The following is a 17,950-nucleotide window of genomic DNA, read 5'->3' as shown; positions in this document are numbered from 1 at the left end:
ATGATGATGATTGTTTTGATGATAATGATGATGATTTACTTTAAGTAATATGTTCAGCGATTACTCCGGCACCCATGGTCCGATTTGAGTAAGTTACCTTCCAGGTATTCCCATAATAAATCTTTATTCTGAGGAATTGACGGAACTTCTGAATTTTTAAAGGCATGTGTATTATGATTTGGATATTTTCTAAAGTAACTCAAGCATTTCCTCCCGAAATCCACCAATTTGATGTAGTGGAATTGTAGCCTCACTACATATTCGCTAATTTCTTCGTACTTTCTTTATACATATTTATACCTACTTAACGCATTTAATTAAAAAATGATAATATTTTATATCATCCTTTTGTTGCGAAAATAAAATTATATGTATAATGTGAAACGTTATTCGACTAAACATTGCTTAAACGAAACAGTTACTCTGCCAAATGGAAATCGTCCGATAATAGTTCAGCTAATTTACACAGAAGCGAACTGAACTGTATGTGAACCAAGAGTTTGCGTAACGTTAGTCGACCAAAAGTTACATTTACAAATAAATGACTCTGCGAAACGATGTTCGGCGAATCGTTGTCGGCGAATCGATAATCTGCTAAAAGTTTCTCGGAGAATCATTAGGTACCCATTCGGCGCCATACGTTCTTCAACACGGCTAGCCATAATGTAATACAGCGAGTCATTATCCGCCGCTTTGACAGTTTTTAGTTCCCATTTTTAACACTCGTGGAGCTGCCTGACATAACAACAACAAACTATGAAAAACGCTGGGGTGTCCATCAAATCTGGAGTTCGTCGGACTGTTTCTTTTCAAAAACATTTCCTTCGTAACTTAACTAGACAGAGCCCCGCTTCGCGGGGCACCTATTTCTGAGCGGTTTGCCTTTCGGGCATCTGAAGCTACCTAACGAACCTAATCTTAATAGGTAGATTAGGTTCGTTCCTATTGGTTTAGTGAGACGTCCGTGAAAACATTACACTTTGGGGAAAAAAGCGTAGGTAGGTAAAGTAGGTTAGGTTCGTTAGGTAGCTTCAGATGCCCGAAGGGCAAACCGCCCAGAAATAGGAGCCCCGCAAAGCGGGGTTCCGTCTATTTCAGTTGTGAAGGAAATGTTTTGGAAAAGAAACACATGTAGTGCGGTGGGACCATGGTAAAAATAAATTAAATTGCAAACATTGTCAAACTCCGCTTCCGTAGGCGACCGAAAGAACTGGTCACTCTACAACCGGCTAATCGTCGAACCGCTGCATTTCAAAACGCCCCTGTTTTTGAAAACGGCTAGCCGTAATGTAATACGGCGGATTATATGATCTGACTACGACACATACATTGTGTATGACCATTGGCCGCCTATTTTCGACAGAGGGGAACGCCTGTTAATGGCTACTCCGTTTAGTTATACCCTCTAAGTAACTACCTAAGTAGAAAGGTAAAACATTTTTAATTAGTTCCTCCTATATATTCCGACCATAGGTTATTTTAATCATAATGAAATTAAAGCGCAGGCTAAATCAGTTTTTATCACATTATAATGCTACCTCCGTATTGTACTGTTGTGATAAATGAGTTGAGACAAATGAGGGGAAGGGGCAGGGGTCAGTCTGTCATAGAGTTTGGTTGTGGCTAAACAGTCACAATCAAGAAACTTTTAAGAAAACGTCACTTTAGACACTGATAGATCAGTATCAGATCATTATCATATTAGAAACATATTAAATAACTAGTATTCCAATTGTCCTGTTAGTCAGGAAGCAAAATTTCCTGACTTTCAGTCTTTTTCTTCAGCCTTCACTAAATTCCACAGCGGTCCCTACTATGTGTTATTGCCTCATACTGGCTAAAGCAGAGACAGGTAAATAATAAAGACTCAAAATTCAGCAATATCCATAGCGTGATTAAATTCCTCACCACATACAATTTGTTATTGCCTCATAGACTGAAGCACAGACAGGTACAATGCAAACACAGACAGACAACCGTTATATACCTAGCAACAGCCGTGCCATGATTAAATTCTACAGCAATCACTACTCACTACCTACAATGTTAGCCTAATATTGGCTGTGACAGAGGCATATATTAATGAAGACTCTATTGTGCTACTGTGATACACAATACAGCAATGCTAAGCATGATAATGGCGAAATTCCTTTGCGGTCGTTACGTACAATATTGCCTGAGGCAGAGACAGGTATTTATAGAGATAACCAATAATTATTCAGCAATCGCCATGGTGTGATCCAATTTATCTGTGGGCATTACTAGAATGCCATGCCATTAATTCATTGCCTGAGGCAGAGACTGGTGTTAATAGAGACAACCGACTATTATTATAGCAACATCCCTATCGTGATCAAATTTCACCGCGGTATACTTTAATTAATTTATAAGACTGACTGTAGAGAATTAACTATAAACAGTCTATGATATTTATTGGTCTCTGCCACAATATGCTCTTCATATCGGGTCCCCATATATTACTTGCGCCCATTGTCCGTGGCACGCACTAATGTCGGTATTGTCTGCGATTTGATAGTTTATTGTGGTTACTACAATAGTTCTGATTCTGAACATCATGATTGTTGAACCATGTGAGATTTCAAAGTTAATAGATATCTATTACAAGACAATTGGAATGATGTTGAATATTATAAAAAAAATAGTTAAATAAATAAAAAAAATTGCAGTTTATGCAATAAATTTGACAATAAAAAAGTAAACCGTTACCGTGGGGCTTAGTCAATTTGTGTAAAAATGTCCATTAATATTTATTTATTTAAACTATAAAAAAATAAAAGACCTCAATGTGAGCATTTCTTAAACTTCCACATAATTATAAAAAAAAATGGTACGATGTACGTACAATTTCATACTATACATTACAAAATTAATTGTATGGCAATATAATTATGCATAAATGCAATACCTACGTGAAGTATTGCGTCAAAATAGCAATATTCTTGTTTTCTTTACCTACTTCAAGACGGCTTCAACTCAAAGACGGCTACAAGCGTGACGTCACAACCAAGTACCGTTAATAAGGGGCGTACTGTCATGTGCTTTATGATTGTCAATTTATTTGACTGTCGTTTCTGAATTTTTCTATTGCTTTAATTAAATGGGTCCCAAATAGATATTTGATCCTCAAAACAAACCGGATTGACTGATACCATTAATAAAAACTTGTCATCTAGCCTTGCCTAAAGTAAAGGAAACTTTTATCGGTGTCACGCTTACACAACCTTCGATTACAGATGTAAATAATATATAATTACAATCGCTTTTCCAGGTCGAGTACTCAGAAAACCAGTTTAAAAGCTCTACTCGTTGTTCTTACAGAAATCGAGATCACTTTACACTAGACAGTTGGGAAAAACCAACCAATAAGAGTTCACGGATAGAAAGGTCCCAAAATTGCACCCTGGGGAACTACTACCTACGAGTTACATGTTGGCGTTAAGTTGGTTTGTCGACAGAAGAAAAATATATACGATTATTTTGTGCTTACCAAAGCTTATTACAGTTATTACATACTCGGTAGCAAATGACTTTATTATATGAAACGATTTCAGCTCTCTCGCTGTACCAGAATCATCTTAGTTAAGTTAATTAAGATATTTCAGATAGTAATCACGTAGGTACATGCTGTTCTATGTTAAATTTCGCTAGAGGTCGCCGTAAGCACTTGAGGATTGCATATACAGAAGGAAAATCTGATTTAAAATCTAAACATGCTAGTTCCCTTTTGTCGTCTTCTATCGAATGCCTCTAAGAAATCCAAACAATATAATGTATCTAAGTATATAACGAACCAGATATAGAACGGTTCTAGTGTCGTTCCCGAAGGCACTCCTAACCACAACTAACACGTTGGCGTTCGCTCCCGTTTGTCTCTTTCTACCGCAATGTGAATGTCTACGTCACGTTTGCAGATCACTAATTACCACTAGATAGAATTAAGGGTTTTTGCCAACGTTTCAATTGTCCTTTCTAATTTATAAGCACCCATCTCTGTGTTAGGTCTGTCTGTTAACTCTGTATGATATGAAACGTAAGGTTTATTTTGTGAAAAAGAAAACAATAGTAGATATCTATTTCTATTTTGTTGTGTCAAGCAATAAAAACTAACTGGAATTGAAATCATCATCAGTGTCGTTCCCCGATGTCATTACGAACCGTAAAGTTTTAACATTATTTTCCATTTGACTCTTTGTACCGAAACCTTATCAAAAGCTTCTTAGAAACCTAAACAATATACCCATCTATACCTATAGAAACATAACGGCTCTAGTATCGTTCCCGGCGGTACTCCTAACCGCAAGTAACGCGTTACCGTTAGTCTTACTCTTTCCACCACAACCGTAACGTAAGATCGTAACGTTAACTTCTGGGTCACGTTCACAAATCACTACTTCTTACTAGACACAGCATAAAATTGCCAATGGGCTTCTGAGGTCTTTTCATCTGTTTGTTAGAGGGCTGTATAATCATGAACTGTGTTACCTATTCCACCGGGTCTACTTATAGGCATACTGTTGATTTTTTGCAGGGAAAGCTATTTCCGTTAAAATAACAAATAATAAGTTACAAGTTTATTTAAGTTACATCAGAAATGAAAGAGTCTCGCCGCAGGTACTTACTAGAAATCTGATTTTTCTGGCGTTTCCAGTTTGATAAAAGGCTGATCTTATGATCGACAGAAAGGTGATATTTTCACAAGGTATGTCACAGTTAATATTCTTTACATATTGTTAGCTCACCCCGTGGGCCTCGCTCTGGGGATTCGTATACTGCTTAAAAATGTAAAGACGATGTTCTTCTTGACAGGTTTATAATTAATATTCGTAGTACAAAGCTGGTTTCTCATCTTGCCGTAATTCTCTATAAGTTGACAGGCAAAAGCTAAGTGTCACAGATAACATATATCGCTCAAAGTATAGATTTGGCGGGCTTTCAGTAACTGTCATTAGAACTAATATTACAAGCACCTTATGTTGGTTCACTGTATGGCCATATTGTTTTATTAAACCGTTACGTTGATAAGCTTGGAATAATACTATATAATATAAAAGTATCACAGAATATAAAAATGCTTATATTTGCTGCTAATAACATGATGAAAAAACATACGAAGGGCTACTCTACCGATTATAGTGTAATTAACAGCACACTCGTTAATGTACTTAACTGGTTTACTATGAACAATTTGCTTCTTAATGCTAAGAAAACCAAATGTATTAGATTTTCTTTGCCGAATGTTAAACCAGTCCATACTAAAATACTTTTGAATAATGAATGCTTAGAGATGGTAGATAAAGCTCTGTTTCTTGGTTTAACATTGGACAAAAATCTACAATGGAGTCCTCATATCGGAACACTAGCTAACAAATTAAGTTCGGCCGCTTACGCCGTGAGGAGAATTAGACAACTGACTAATGTTGAAACAGCTCGCCTTGTTTATTATAGTTATTTTCATAGTGTAATGTCATATGGTATTCTGGTTTGGGGCAAAGCAGCTGACATACAGACTATATTTGTCTTACAAAAGAGAGCCATTCGTTCTATATATAACTTAAGAGCGCGTGAATCATTAAGAGAACTTTTCAAAGAAATTAATATTTTAACTGTAGCTTCCCAATACATATATGATAGTATTATTTATGTTATTAAGAATCTAGACTCCTTCACTAAGAATTCTGATGTCCATAACTTTAACACTAGAAATAGAAATAAAGCTTGCTATCAGAAAGTTTCGTGTCCGTAAAGTACAAAAGTCATTCGTTGGGCAATGCATTCATTTTTATAACAAGTTACCTGAGAATGCTTTAAGATTACCCTTTCCAGCTCTTAAGAATTACTTAAAAAAGTCATTGATGTTAAAAGCTTATTACAGAGTCGAGGACTACTTGACAGACAAACATGCATGGTCCAAACCAGAAACTAACTAATAAAAAGTAGTAGCAATTAAAAACATTGTATTATGTATAGAGTTATAGGTGACACAGCTCAGGTAAGCAGGAAAGCACATCAAATATTATATGTTGGTAATTAATAATAATCAATCAGATTTATATAATATGTTTTCCCATTTCTTTTAATAACTTTATTTTCTTTTCCTTTTGTAAGAATTTGATATGTTTTCTGAAAGAGCTACGATTTTGTATGATTCCATGTACATATGTATATTTTCTAAATCAAATTTCTATTACACCTTATGTGTATAATTGCATGAATTCTATAGTAATTTAAATTGTATTTTTTCCCTTATTTTCTCGTAATGCATGTTAATTATAAGATGTAATTATTTTTGAAAAGATGTGTCCCGCCGAGTTTGTTGCCGGTCCCATATTGGGATACCCTCCTCCAATTGAGGGGGGATTTAAATCTTCTCGGGGCAGAGGTGTAAGGTTGGAGCCGGTCTACCTAGCTTTATTTGACGTTCATAAGCGCATTGTAATTATGCCTACTTGAATAAACTATCTTTTATCTTTTATCTTTTATCTTTACTAAACAACAAACGTAATAACTCACTTAAAGGACTATGCGTCAAAATTGCCCCAAAACCAACAGAGTTGAGAGTTAGGTCATTCGATAGGTATTTTTCTGTACTTCATTTCGTTCTATGGGCACCAAGCGGAATTCCATTGCAGAACTGAGAATTTGGTATTTTAGTCAAAATGTCGTCACCCTTATTACCTAGGCAATAGAGTCCACCGCCGGGCGAGCGCGGCAAATCATTCGGTGTGCTCGCCCGGCGGTGCGCGAACATCTACCCTGCAGCAATTAATTTACTTACTTTATTGCCTAGGTAATAAGGGTGACGTCATTTTGGCTAAAATACCAATATCTCAGTTCTGCAATGGAATTCCGATTGGTGCCCATAGAAAAAAATGAAGTACATAGAAATAGGTACCTATCTATTACCTTACTTTCATTTCTGTTGGCGTTGGGTCCAGGCTCCATACAAAGTTGCCCATGGTCCTTTAAAAGCAATTTAAGCAAGTTCGAGCGTACCCACTTAGAATTAGTAAGTAAGTATTACTCCATTGCGGGATCTACTGGCAGTCGTCTACGTCACGTTAACCGCATGTAAGCACGTAATTACTCAAGTCAAGAACATTACAGGGAATTATTCACTGAAGTGAGTCTTATATTTTATTCATGCTCGATGATTGGTGAATATTATTATAGTCTCTAATCATGGTAATCTGGTAGTCAAAATGATAGTAGGTTGTTCGTTAACTTACATTGAGTTAATGAATTTTGTTACTTAATTTTCATTTTTGGGCAAAAAAAAGAAGTTACAAGTAGGGCAAATAATGTCATTTTTTACAAACTTAAGATGATAGGGGACGACTGGTTATCCATACAAACGGACTCCTCCTCCATTTTCCTCTCTGGATTTTAACATGTTTTTTTGAATTAGATTTTTAATCTATAATCTATGCCCTGTCGATTATGATTATGATTATGATTTTTTTTTAGATTTTCTATTAGGTATAAGAGTTAGAAGCGAAAATCAAATTCCATACAAATTGTTAAAAGCTCCTGCCTCTTATAATAATAAAATAAAAAATCGAACAAAATCAAACAAAGAAGCATAGCTATGACATAGAGAAATATAGTAAGACAAGAGTGCTCACTCCATACATCAGTTAATAGACTATTAATTTTAGTGTCTACATCTAGCATCGAGTAGCGGAACTATCAGTACTGCTACTTGATAATAGATGTAGCACCGACCGGAAAGTCTTATCTCAACAGCATAAGACTTTCCGGTCGGTGCTACATCTATTGTCAAGTAGCAGTACTGATAGTTCCGCTACTCGATGCTAGATGCTAATAGTCTTTTTGTTACTAAAACTGATGTATGGAGTGAGCAATCTATGTATTTTTTCTCTATGGCTATGATTAGTACCTACATCACATTGAGTAAATTATATTTTGTCAAGCATAAGTCATATAGGTTAGTCTGTGTGTGACTTTTCTAGTTTCCTCATAGCCAAGAAAATATTTTTATTAAATTTATTGATGGCCGAAACAAAGAAATAAAAATAATTCAGTTTATAGCGTATGATATCCGCAACGCAGGCTTCGTCAGGTGGCAACAAATGAAAATTCATCATCATCATCATCATGCTTCGTCCCAAACAAACCAATGATGATATCCGCAACAGACTTCGTCAATTTTTTCCTGATAATACAGTCCATTTTAATTGACCCCGAGTGTAAATAGGCAATTAAACATTACACTTAGATCGTATACATTTATCGCCAATCTATAGACTTCTTAATTAATGTTGATTCGCTGCGCTCCCTTATTTAGGTGAAGGGTATGAAATGTATGAATACTCAGTGTCCCTTGAGGGGAAATAGGACGATCGCTTCGACATACAATCGGTATCCCCATTTTCCTCCTATGTTAATTAGCCTCCTTTTTTTCTTGCCTTTGAGTACCTAATACACGTACGAGCACAAGTAAAGCATTGTGTGCGATTGCCAAGTCATAATATAATATATTAAAAAAATAAAGGTATCTTATATTGTTACGGTTTTAACACCCCTTGGCAGTGGCACTGACTAAAATAACCGTCTTGGTTTCACATTACATCTCAAACGCTTCTACTACAGCGTTGCGAGACTTGCACCTTTTTACATGTATTTTTTTAATGGGATGTTTAATATCAATATCCATACTCAAATTCAATTTCAAAAATATTTATGTCGTGTGGTTTACACACATAGATATACAGCACAAACATACAAGCAAGTATTATACATAAAACACAACATATACACATTATAAATTTACACATAGATATTATAATACAATGTTAGGCAAACTATAAGCTAACTAACAGCTACTGTATCACGCTTGTAGGGGAATGTAGTGCCTCACAGTGAAGCATTATGGGACAGTGTGGTTTTTCCTCTATCATTCTCAAGATGGTGTGATGATATTGATATGTAAAAAAAATATTCCATTTAACATAATTTATTTTGATGTAGGTACAGTCAAGAGTAAAAATATGGGTGTACACAACTTACTCAAAAATATGTGCCATAGTTCTTAATTTGCTGACATAAGAGCTATGGAACATATTTTTGAGATGATTTTGTGCAACCATATTTAACCAGCTATGACCGTGCGTTTGACTTTTTTGGATTTTTTAAAAGAGGAGCAAAGTTGTTGTCTAAGATTGTCCCCAAATTTTATATTTATTTATTTACAAGTTAATTTAAGTGTATTAAAAAGGAAATTAATATTTGTCTTTCTTTTCAGGTATGTAGGAGTGCAAAGTATAAGCTAATCATGCCTTGGCTCAGTAAGTAAATAAATAATATTTCTAAGAATTGTATTAAACTTAAATCCCACAAAAACACAACTTTGGGAACAAATCGAATTATTTTATTAAATATTTTGATTTGTGTTTTTTTAAGTAGTCACACTACTATATATAATTTTATAAACCTGAAACCTGACTTTTGACTGACTTTTTTTTTCTTTAATATATTAATGACATCTATTTCTCTTCCCACAAAAACCTCAGAATGTTCAATATATATTAAAAGCCTCAGCCCCCGGAGCGCCTCTCGTTAGATTTATCTGAAATTCTCATGACAACTTAATTGTATGTCGTCTTAATAAATCTTCAATTTTTATACTCGAAACCAAATTCTCATTCCGTCGCTTTTAAATTGATTCTAAGTATGGAACCCGATTCAGATTTAACGATTTGCTACGGTTTGGATGTTATTTTGATACGACCTTTATGATCGCTCATTTAACGGTACTTACGAGATTAAGTGGCAGTAGTAGTAGTAGTAGTAAAACACTTTATTGACAAAACAAGTAGTGATAGCTAATGGGGTGGACTGTATTATGGAGATGATGGAAACTCGTAGATTGATATATGATTAAGTATTTTAATAAATAAAACCTGATAAAACCAAACACAAGATGATATCGGTATCACGGTGACAGGCAGCAAGATGATATCGGTATCACGGTGACAGGCAGACTGACATCGACAAGGATTCGAATTAGAAAATACAGATTAAAAAGGTATAAAAAATAGACGTAAGGATTCTAATGATATATCATACATCTAAATCGGTTAAGGCATTCTGAAGTTATCGTGGAATAAAGAAACTCACATAAATACTTAAATATATACATACAAACATGAACGCTGAAAACAATACACTCTTTTTTTGTTTGGGCAGTCGTGTAAAAAGAGGTCGCACGCCAGCCAGTCGCCAACAAGTAGGTAAATAAGAAAGAGAGGATAGGTACAATAAATGTGTATAAAGGCGACCTTATCCCTGTAACGGATCTCTTCCAGCTAACCTTTAAGCAACTGAGAGAGATATATAGTTGGAAGATAAAGGTCATGCATGCGTGAGACCAAGATAATCGTCGACGTCGTATCAACTCAAAATACATGACAAGTTGTTAAAATCTGAATCGGGCTCCAAGACATTTAATTAATTTTCCCCTAAATAACTAAATTTTACGAACATGTTTCATGTCTAGACTTTTAGATGAAATTAGAAGACTGGAGAGAAAGTTTTAGGTTAGGACGGTTAATGAATAATGTTTGCTTGGAGTATTTATTCTGACAAGTACAGTTTTAGCTGTTTTGATATATTACAGCTGTCTCATCTCTCAATTTATTATACAGTGTGTAAATCCAATAGGGTTGATAAGTTAAACCAGAACCCCTAGTGTAAATTTTATTCGATCCGTGATGTGTGTGTTTGCGTTTGCGTTGTCTGTTTTTGTATGGGATTTTGAACAGCACACCAAGCGGGACGTTTTTAAACTCGAAATCCCACACAAAATGACAGGCTATCGAATAAAATGTACACTAGGGTACAGATATAGAATTCATCAGAGTGGCATACGTAATTTACGGGAGCCGTTTCTCTGCCACTATAGATTTCGTAGATTAAGAAAACGATGTGAGTAGAATCCAGTCTGACCCTGACTGGCCGTAAAAAATCCTAACGTCATCGTTTGGGGAACTATCTGCGGCGTATTCACGCGTCATTTCCCGGACGAGGCCGGGAAGACATTACAGATGACTGCCCTACTAGACGGAGCATGGACATTAAACGTGAAGTGACCACATGTTAAATATTGTATAAATTGTCAAAATGGGGAAGGTTGTAAGTTGTAAGTTCACCTCGAGGCTCAATGTCCCGAGCAAAAAGTTATTTTTTGTGAAAAGAGCTTAAAACTACGTTTACGAGGAATATTTGTGTAGAATGTGTATACACATTCAATAGTTATTTACGATACAGGAAATGAGGAAATTCGAAACGAGTTGCGAATTATCTATTCGCACGTATATCATACACCGTTTTACAGTACATATGGCATCTTTAAACTTTCGACATACGCACGGAAAATGCTATTTCCCGCACTAGTTCGGGAAAGTAGCACCATAATATGTACTGTAATCAAACTTAGTACATTAAATGTTGGCTAACATTTACATATTCAACGAATAGGTTTTAATTCAAGAACAGAAAAAACGGTAGGCGACTAGGCGTGTAGGTAGTAATAGGTATACTGTGACGTATGATATTATTATTTGTATGCAAAAGTTTAGCCTTATTTACTTATATTTCGTGCGAATATTGGAAAACTTGATTATTTATTTCTACAAATTAATAAGTACCCGTACATAGCACAATACACCGGCATTTTAAACATTCCGTCATGGCGTCGCTAACCGAACTGAGAGTACGCCAGAAGTCCACCAGATTTCACTCGCGGGGCGAGGTAATTCGAGTCGGGGCGGGGCAGTGCGTGGCCGTTCTGTAAGATAATACTATTATTTATTATTATGTGTAAACGTATTATAATGCGTTTGTGCGAGGTGATCTATGGGAGGACATTACGAACGGCATTTATCGAGCGGCATTACGCTCTCGCTTAGTTTTGCTACTAGCTGACCAACCTGCACCTTATGTCTTCGCAATAAGGTGTAGATATTGTCAGTTTGTAGTATAGACGTAGACGTAAGAAAAGTATGTTATCATCTGTAATTACGATAGGGTTTTTACTTTTCAATTGGTGTCATTGGTTGCCAATTTTCACATTTCTAATATCTACCTACGTATATATTGTTATAAAGGAACTTGGTCGCCGGCTCAGAGATAGGGGCTGCGATCCACACTCCGGGTCGTATCTGGTGCAGATAGAGATGGGTAGTGAGTAAATACCCACGGGTAAATACCGAGTAAATACTCAGTATTTACTCAATATATCCGTATTTACTCGTTTGTACCCAAATTGGTGGGTATAAACTATTTAGAGTGCTGAAAGGGGCATATAAATTTGAAATATAGGTGTATTTTGTAAGCCGCTACTGGATTATGTACTCAAAATTGTTAGAAATGTATTTTTAAGAGGATTTAATGGAGTGCATACATGTAACTAATCGTCGCTAAAAAAAAATCAGAAACCACCAACGTGTTGCACATCATTAAATGGGTCTTTAAAAATAACTGGAATGTTTCTTAGAACTTTTTTGGAGACATTGAATATTTTTGGAAAAAAACCGTTTCGAAAAGCCAAAATAATGTTTATCTCTCTATAACTATCGAACCAAAGTTCAGAAAAAATATAAAAATATATCGGGAGATTAGCCGTATAATAGAGTACAACAAACTATATTTTGAACATCATCGGTTGAACCATTTTTCAGTTTTCTTTAAAAAAAACATCAATAAAAGGTCGTAAGTGCCGCGTAAACATGCACTTTTGCGCGATATCTAGAACATCGATAGAATTTAAGTACCGTATTTTTAAAGTAAATATATTCTTATTTAAAACAAAATTGTTAACTTATCATTATCACAATTTGCCTCTCACTGATAATTACCTTTTTTTTTCAAAATTAAGCGTCCTATATGCTTTTTAGGGTTCCGTAGCCAAATGGCAAAAAACGGAACCCTTATGGATTCGTCATGTCTGTCTGTCTGTCCGTCTGTCTCTCCGTCCGTATGTCACAGCCACTTTTTTCCGAAACTATAAGAACTATACTGTTGAAACTTGGTAAGTAGATGTATTCTGTGAACCGCATTCAGATTTTCACACAAAAATAGAAAAAAAAGCGGCCAAGTGCGAGTCGGACTCGCCCATGAAGGGTTCCGTATTTAGGCGATTTATGACGTATTAAAAAAAAACTACTTACTAGATCTCGTTCAAACCAATTTTCGGTGGAAGTTTACATAGTAATGTACATCATATTTTTTTTTTAGTTTTATCATTCTCTTATTTTAGAAGTTACAGGGGGGGGGGACACACACATTTTACCACTTTGGAAGTGTCTCTCGCGCAAACTATTCAGTTTAGAAAAAATATATATTAGAAACCTCAATATCATTTTTGAAGACCTATCCATAGATACCCCACACGTATGGGTTTGATGAAAAAAAATTTTTTGAGTTTCAGTTCTAAGTACCTATGGGGAACCCCCAAAATTTATTGTTTTTTTTTCTATTTTTGTGTGAAAATCTTCATGCGGTTCACAGAATACGTCTACTTACCAAGTTTCAACAGTATAGTTCTTATAGTTTCGGAGAAAAGTGGCTGTGACATACGGACGGACAGACAGACAGACAGACAGACATGACGAATCTATAAGGGTTCCGTTTTTTGCCATTTGGCTACGGAACACTAAAAAACAATAAATTTTTTGGGTTCCCCATACATAGAACTGAAACTCAAAAAAAAATTTTTTATCAAACCCATACGTGTGGGGTATCTATGGATAGGTTCTTCAAAAATGATATTGAGGTTTCTAATATCATTTTTTCTAAGCTGAAGCTGAATAGTTTGCGCGAGAGACACTTCCAAAGTGGTAAAATGTGCACCCCCCCTGTAACTTCTAAAATAAGAGAATGATAAAACTAAAAAAAATATATGATGTACATTACCATGCAAACTTCCACCGAAAATTGGTTTCAACGAGATCTAGTAAGTAGTTTTTTTAATACGTCATAAATCCCCTAAATACGGAACCCTTCATGGGCGAGTCCGACTCGCACTTGGCCGCTTTTATTTTATAGATATTGTTAACACACGTTAGCATTCTTCAATAAAAGACAATTTTGTTCTTAAATCTCACTTTTTGAATATTTTATAAGCAATCGTTTTTACCCTCCTAAATGAGTAAATACGGGTATTTATCGGGTGCTTTGAGTAAATACCGAGTAAATACTCAGTATTTACTCACCCCTACCCATCTCTAGGTGCAGAGGATTTCGTTTGCTATACATATACAGCGTGTAAATGCTGCTATTAGCTAGTGTGATATGCTAGTGTAATATTATGTATTTAAGTATTTATATATTATATATCGTTGTCTGAGTGGATACTCTTCTTGAGCTTACCGTGGAGCTTAGTCAATTTGTGTATAAATGTCCTATAACATTTATTTATTATTATTTATCAATATCATTGCATTTCACCCTGTAGTTCGTATTTCACCAATACGGAGCCAGTGACCCGTGCGATTATTGGCGGCTCGAGTACTTGTGTACGAAAAGCTTTAGCTGAGGTTCAATATTATATTTCATTCTGCTTTATTGGAAATCAATTGGTGAAGTTATTTTTATTTATTGGAATAAGTAACGTGTAAGATAAGATGAATGATTGTTTACTGGATAAAACCGGTGGTAAAACTAAAAACAAAACATCCAGAGAGGAAAATCAGGACTACGTTTGTATGAATACGTTTGTATTGTATGTATGAATGTATTGTATGAAAAGGTATGAAAAGGTTTGTACAAATGGGTCCTTCACTTCACTACATAGTATAAAACAAAGTTGCTTCCCGCTGTCTGTCTGTCCCTATGTATGCTTAGATCTTTTAAACTACCCAACGGATTTTGATGCAGTTTATTTATAGATAGAGTGATTCAAGAGGAAGGTTTATGTATAATTTGTTAACCCGTGCGAAGCCGGGGCGGGTCGCTAGTTCATCTTATAAGAGCGTAATAGTGTACAACTTTGATAAAATGATCCTTATATGCTCCGTCTAGTTAAGTGATCTGTAACTTACAAGGTCGCAAGGCGGAGTCTTCATGAAAACATTTTACACGTTTTTTCGGAATTAGGCACGTGCTGAAATAGGAGACGGGGAACTAGAAATAAATAAGAAATATTAGTGAGAAACATGTTCGCATCATTTATACAGGGAGGATTTTCTTTTTAGGTCAGTGAGGGCAGCTACCAAATCCCGTGCTGCTATTACGAGAAAACGGTTTTAGAAGATCCTCAATAGGAATGGGATCGACTGGCATCAAAAAAAAGTTTGTCAAAAATGTCATTTTTCTCGCACCCTGTATATTTTTGTCAAAATTTGTAAAAGCCAATCGAGGGAAGGTCTTGTAAAACCGTTTTCTGGTAGCAGCACGGGATCTGGTAGCTGCCCTCACTGACCCAAAAAGAAAATCCACCCTGTATAGGTGGCAGATAAGATATTATATATAATATATTGGTATCAGAGCCCGGAATTCTCGTAGCATTTTTGAGCTATCATAGGGACTTCTCGTTTATCGACTTCCGATTATACATATCCCATCAAAAACATTACATGTAATAAAAATAATTAATTAAAAATTAAAAAAACACGACTGCAGTTTAATTAAGCGAACTGAAAAGCTAAAAATAATTTTAGTTATATTAGTTACTCAACTTAATTAATGTAAATTAGAATATAAGTGTTCAGACAGGGTCATAAACAGCAAATGCAAAAGTTTAGGCTCGTTTAGGATCGTGACTGTACCTGTATATTTTATTTCAATTGCAGTCGGGGACCTTGATGTATTAAAATTTTCCCATTTAAAAGGTCCCCGACTGCAATCAAAATAAAATATACAGGTACAGTCACGATCCTAAACGAGCCTAAACTTTTGCATTTGCTGTTTATGACCCTGTCTGAACACTTATATTCTAATTTACATTAATTAAGTTGAGTAACTAATATAACTAAAATTATTTTTAGCTTTTCAGTTCGCTTAATTAAACTGCAGTCGTGTTTTTTTAATTTTTAATTAATTATTTTTATTTTATACATTTTAGTGATCATACAAACTAACGGTTATGTAGCATAATTTCTAAAATCAAATTTCCTAAGTACGAAATTCCTAAAGACAGAACATCGAAAATCAAAATGTCTAATATACGAAATTCCTAAAGATACAGGTCCTACAGTTAATCAACCTACTATTTAAATGTCTAAAATACAATACTGCTAGTGCACGAAAATACTAACGATCTTTTTCCTACGTTCAGTTGACCTAAGTTTAAAATGTATAAACTGCGAAATTTCTAAGACATTTGTCCTACGTTTAGCTGACCTTAGCTTAAAGAGTCAAACGTACGCAACTTTATTTTCAAAAAACTTCCTTTACAACTTAACTAGACGGAGCCCCGCTTCGCAGGGCTCCTATTTCTGGGTGGTTTGCCCTTCGGGCATCTGAAGCTACCTAACGAACCTAACCTACCTACCTCCCTACGCTTTTCCCCCAAAGTGTACTGTTTTCACGGACATCACACTAAACTAAATCAATAGGTAGATAGGTTAGGTTCATTAGGTAGCTTCAGATGCCCGAAGGGCAAACCGCCCGGAAATAGGAGCCCCGCGTAGCGGGGCTCCGTCAACTTAGGGTAAGAAGGAAATGTTCTCGGAAATATTGATTTTCAATATATCGTCATTAGGCTTTTTGAACGTAGCTATTTTGAGCACTAGACATATTGACTTTCAAAGTATTGTCCTTAGGTATTGTGTACAAAGGAATATTGATTTTCGAAAATGAGATCGTTCGATTAAAACTGTATTAGGACATGCGTCTTTAGGAATTTCGTATATTAGACATTTTGATTTTCGATGTTCTGTTTTAGGAATTTCGTACTTAGGAAATGTGATTTTAAAAATTATGCTATACTCAGAATTGCATGTACCTAATGCTGGTACAGATGGCGCTGATCATCAGTTAATCAACCGATTTGAGCGAAAGTTGTGGCATCTGATAGATATTACTGCGATTTAGGTTAATAGTAAAAACATAAAATATGTGGGCTTATAGCGAGCTGTAAAAGTTCCTTCGACCCTTTGTGGAGCTTGGTCTTCGGCCTTTATCATTTAGATACTTATAATATTTTTTCTGTGTTTGAAGAACTAGTAAGCATGGACGCGAGCTTACGTGGAAACGATCCTCTCTTGGACACTTCGAGCCATCGGCCCCTAATTGGAGCTTTGGCCTTCGGCCTTTGCAATTAAGAAACTTGGGGAAGTTCCAAAAAGCACGCACCTGGCTTACGCTCCGGGCCTTTGGCCCTACGCGGGGCTCGGCCTTCGGCCTTCGCAATTAAGAAACTTGGGGAACTTACAAAAAGCACGCACCTGGCTTACGCTCCGGGCCTTACGGCCCTACGCGGAGCTCGACGCACCTGCCTTACGCTCCAGTCCTTCGGCCCTGCGAGGAGCTCGGCTTTCGGCCTTTGCAATTAGAATACTTGGGGATTTTGTATAAAGCGCGCACCGGGTCTGTCTTACGCTCCGGGCTTTCGTGTACCCATGAAGCTCGGCCTTTGGCCTTTGAAAAAATGTAGATTTTACAAAAAAATTGGTTATTAATGACACTTTCACACTTTTTTCTGTCAAAGTCGGTGCAGTTAGCTTAGACGGACTCTACAATCGTATCGATTAATAAATATAAGTTATTTGTACACATTTCGATTCCATTAGCGCAATTTGGAACATAGGTATTAGCGGCTTTTAAAACATGTGTTGAAAACTTTAAGTAGTATAATGTAATATGTACTATATTATGTTTTTTTATGATCGGCGGTCAAAACCTTCCTTTTAATATCCAATTCAATAATAATATTTGGTTTCATGGGATTTGCTTTTCTTAACATATTTTG

General features: G+C 35.8%; 1 long non-coding RNA gene across 1 annotated transcript in view; it reads right to left on the bottom strand.

Moving 5' to 3' along the window:
* Positions 1-13,379: 13,379 nt before the first annotated feature.
* Positions 13,380-17,950, bottom strand: part of LOC134662862 (uncharacterized) — a 315,753-nt gene continuing 311,182 nt past the window's right edge. The window contains exon 2 of the long non-coding RNA XR_010098094.1: positions 13,380-13,478. This is a non-coding gene — a long non-coding RNA (uncharacterized LOC134662862). The remainder of the gene's footprint in view (positions 13,479-17,950) is intronic.

This window comes from Cydia amplana, chromosome 3, assembly GCF_948474715.1.
Source record: "Cydia amplana chromosome 3, ilCydAmpl1.1, whole genome shotgun sequence".
Classification (NCBI taxonomy): Eukaryota; Metazoa; Arthropoda; class Insecta; order Lepidoptera; family Tortricidae; genus Cydia; species Cydia amplana.
The sequence above is the reverse complement of the archived record's forward strand: the minus strand, read 5'-3'. Positions and strand labels throughout refer to the sequence as shown.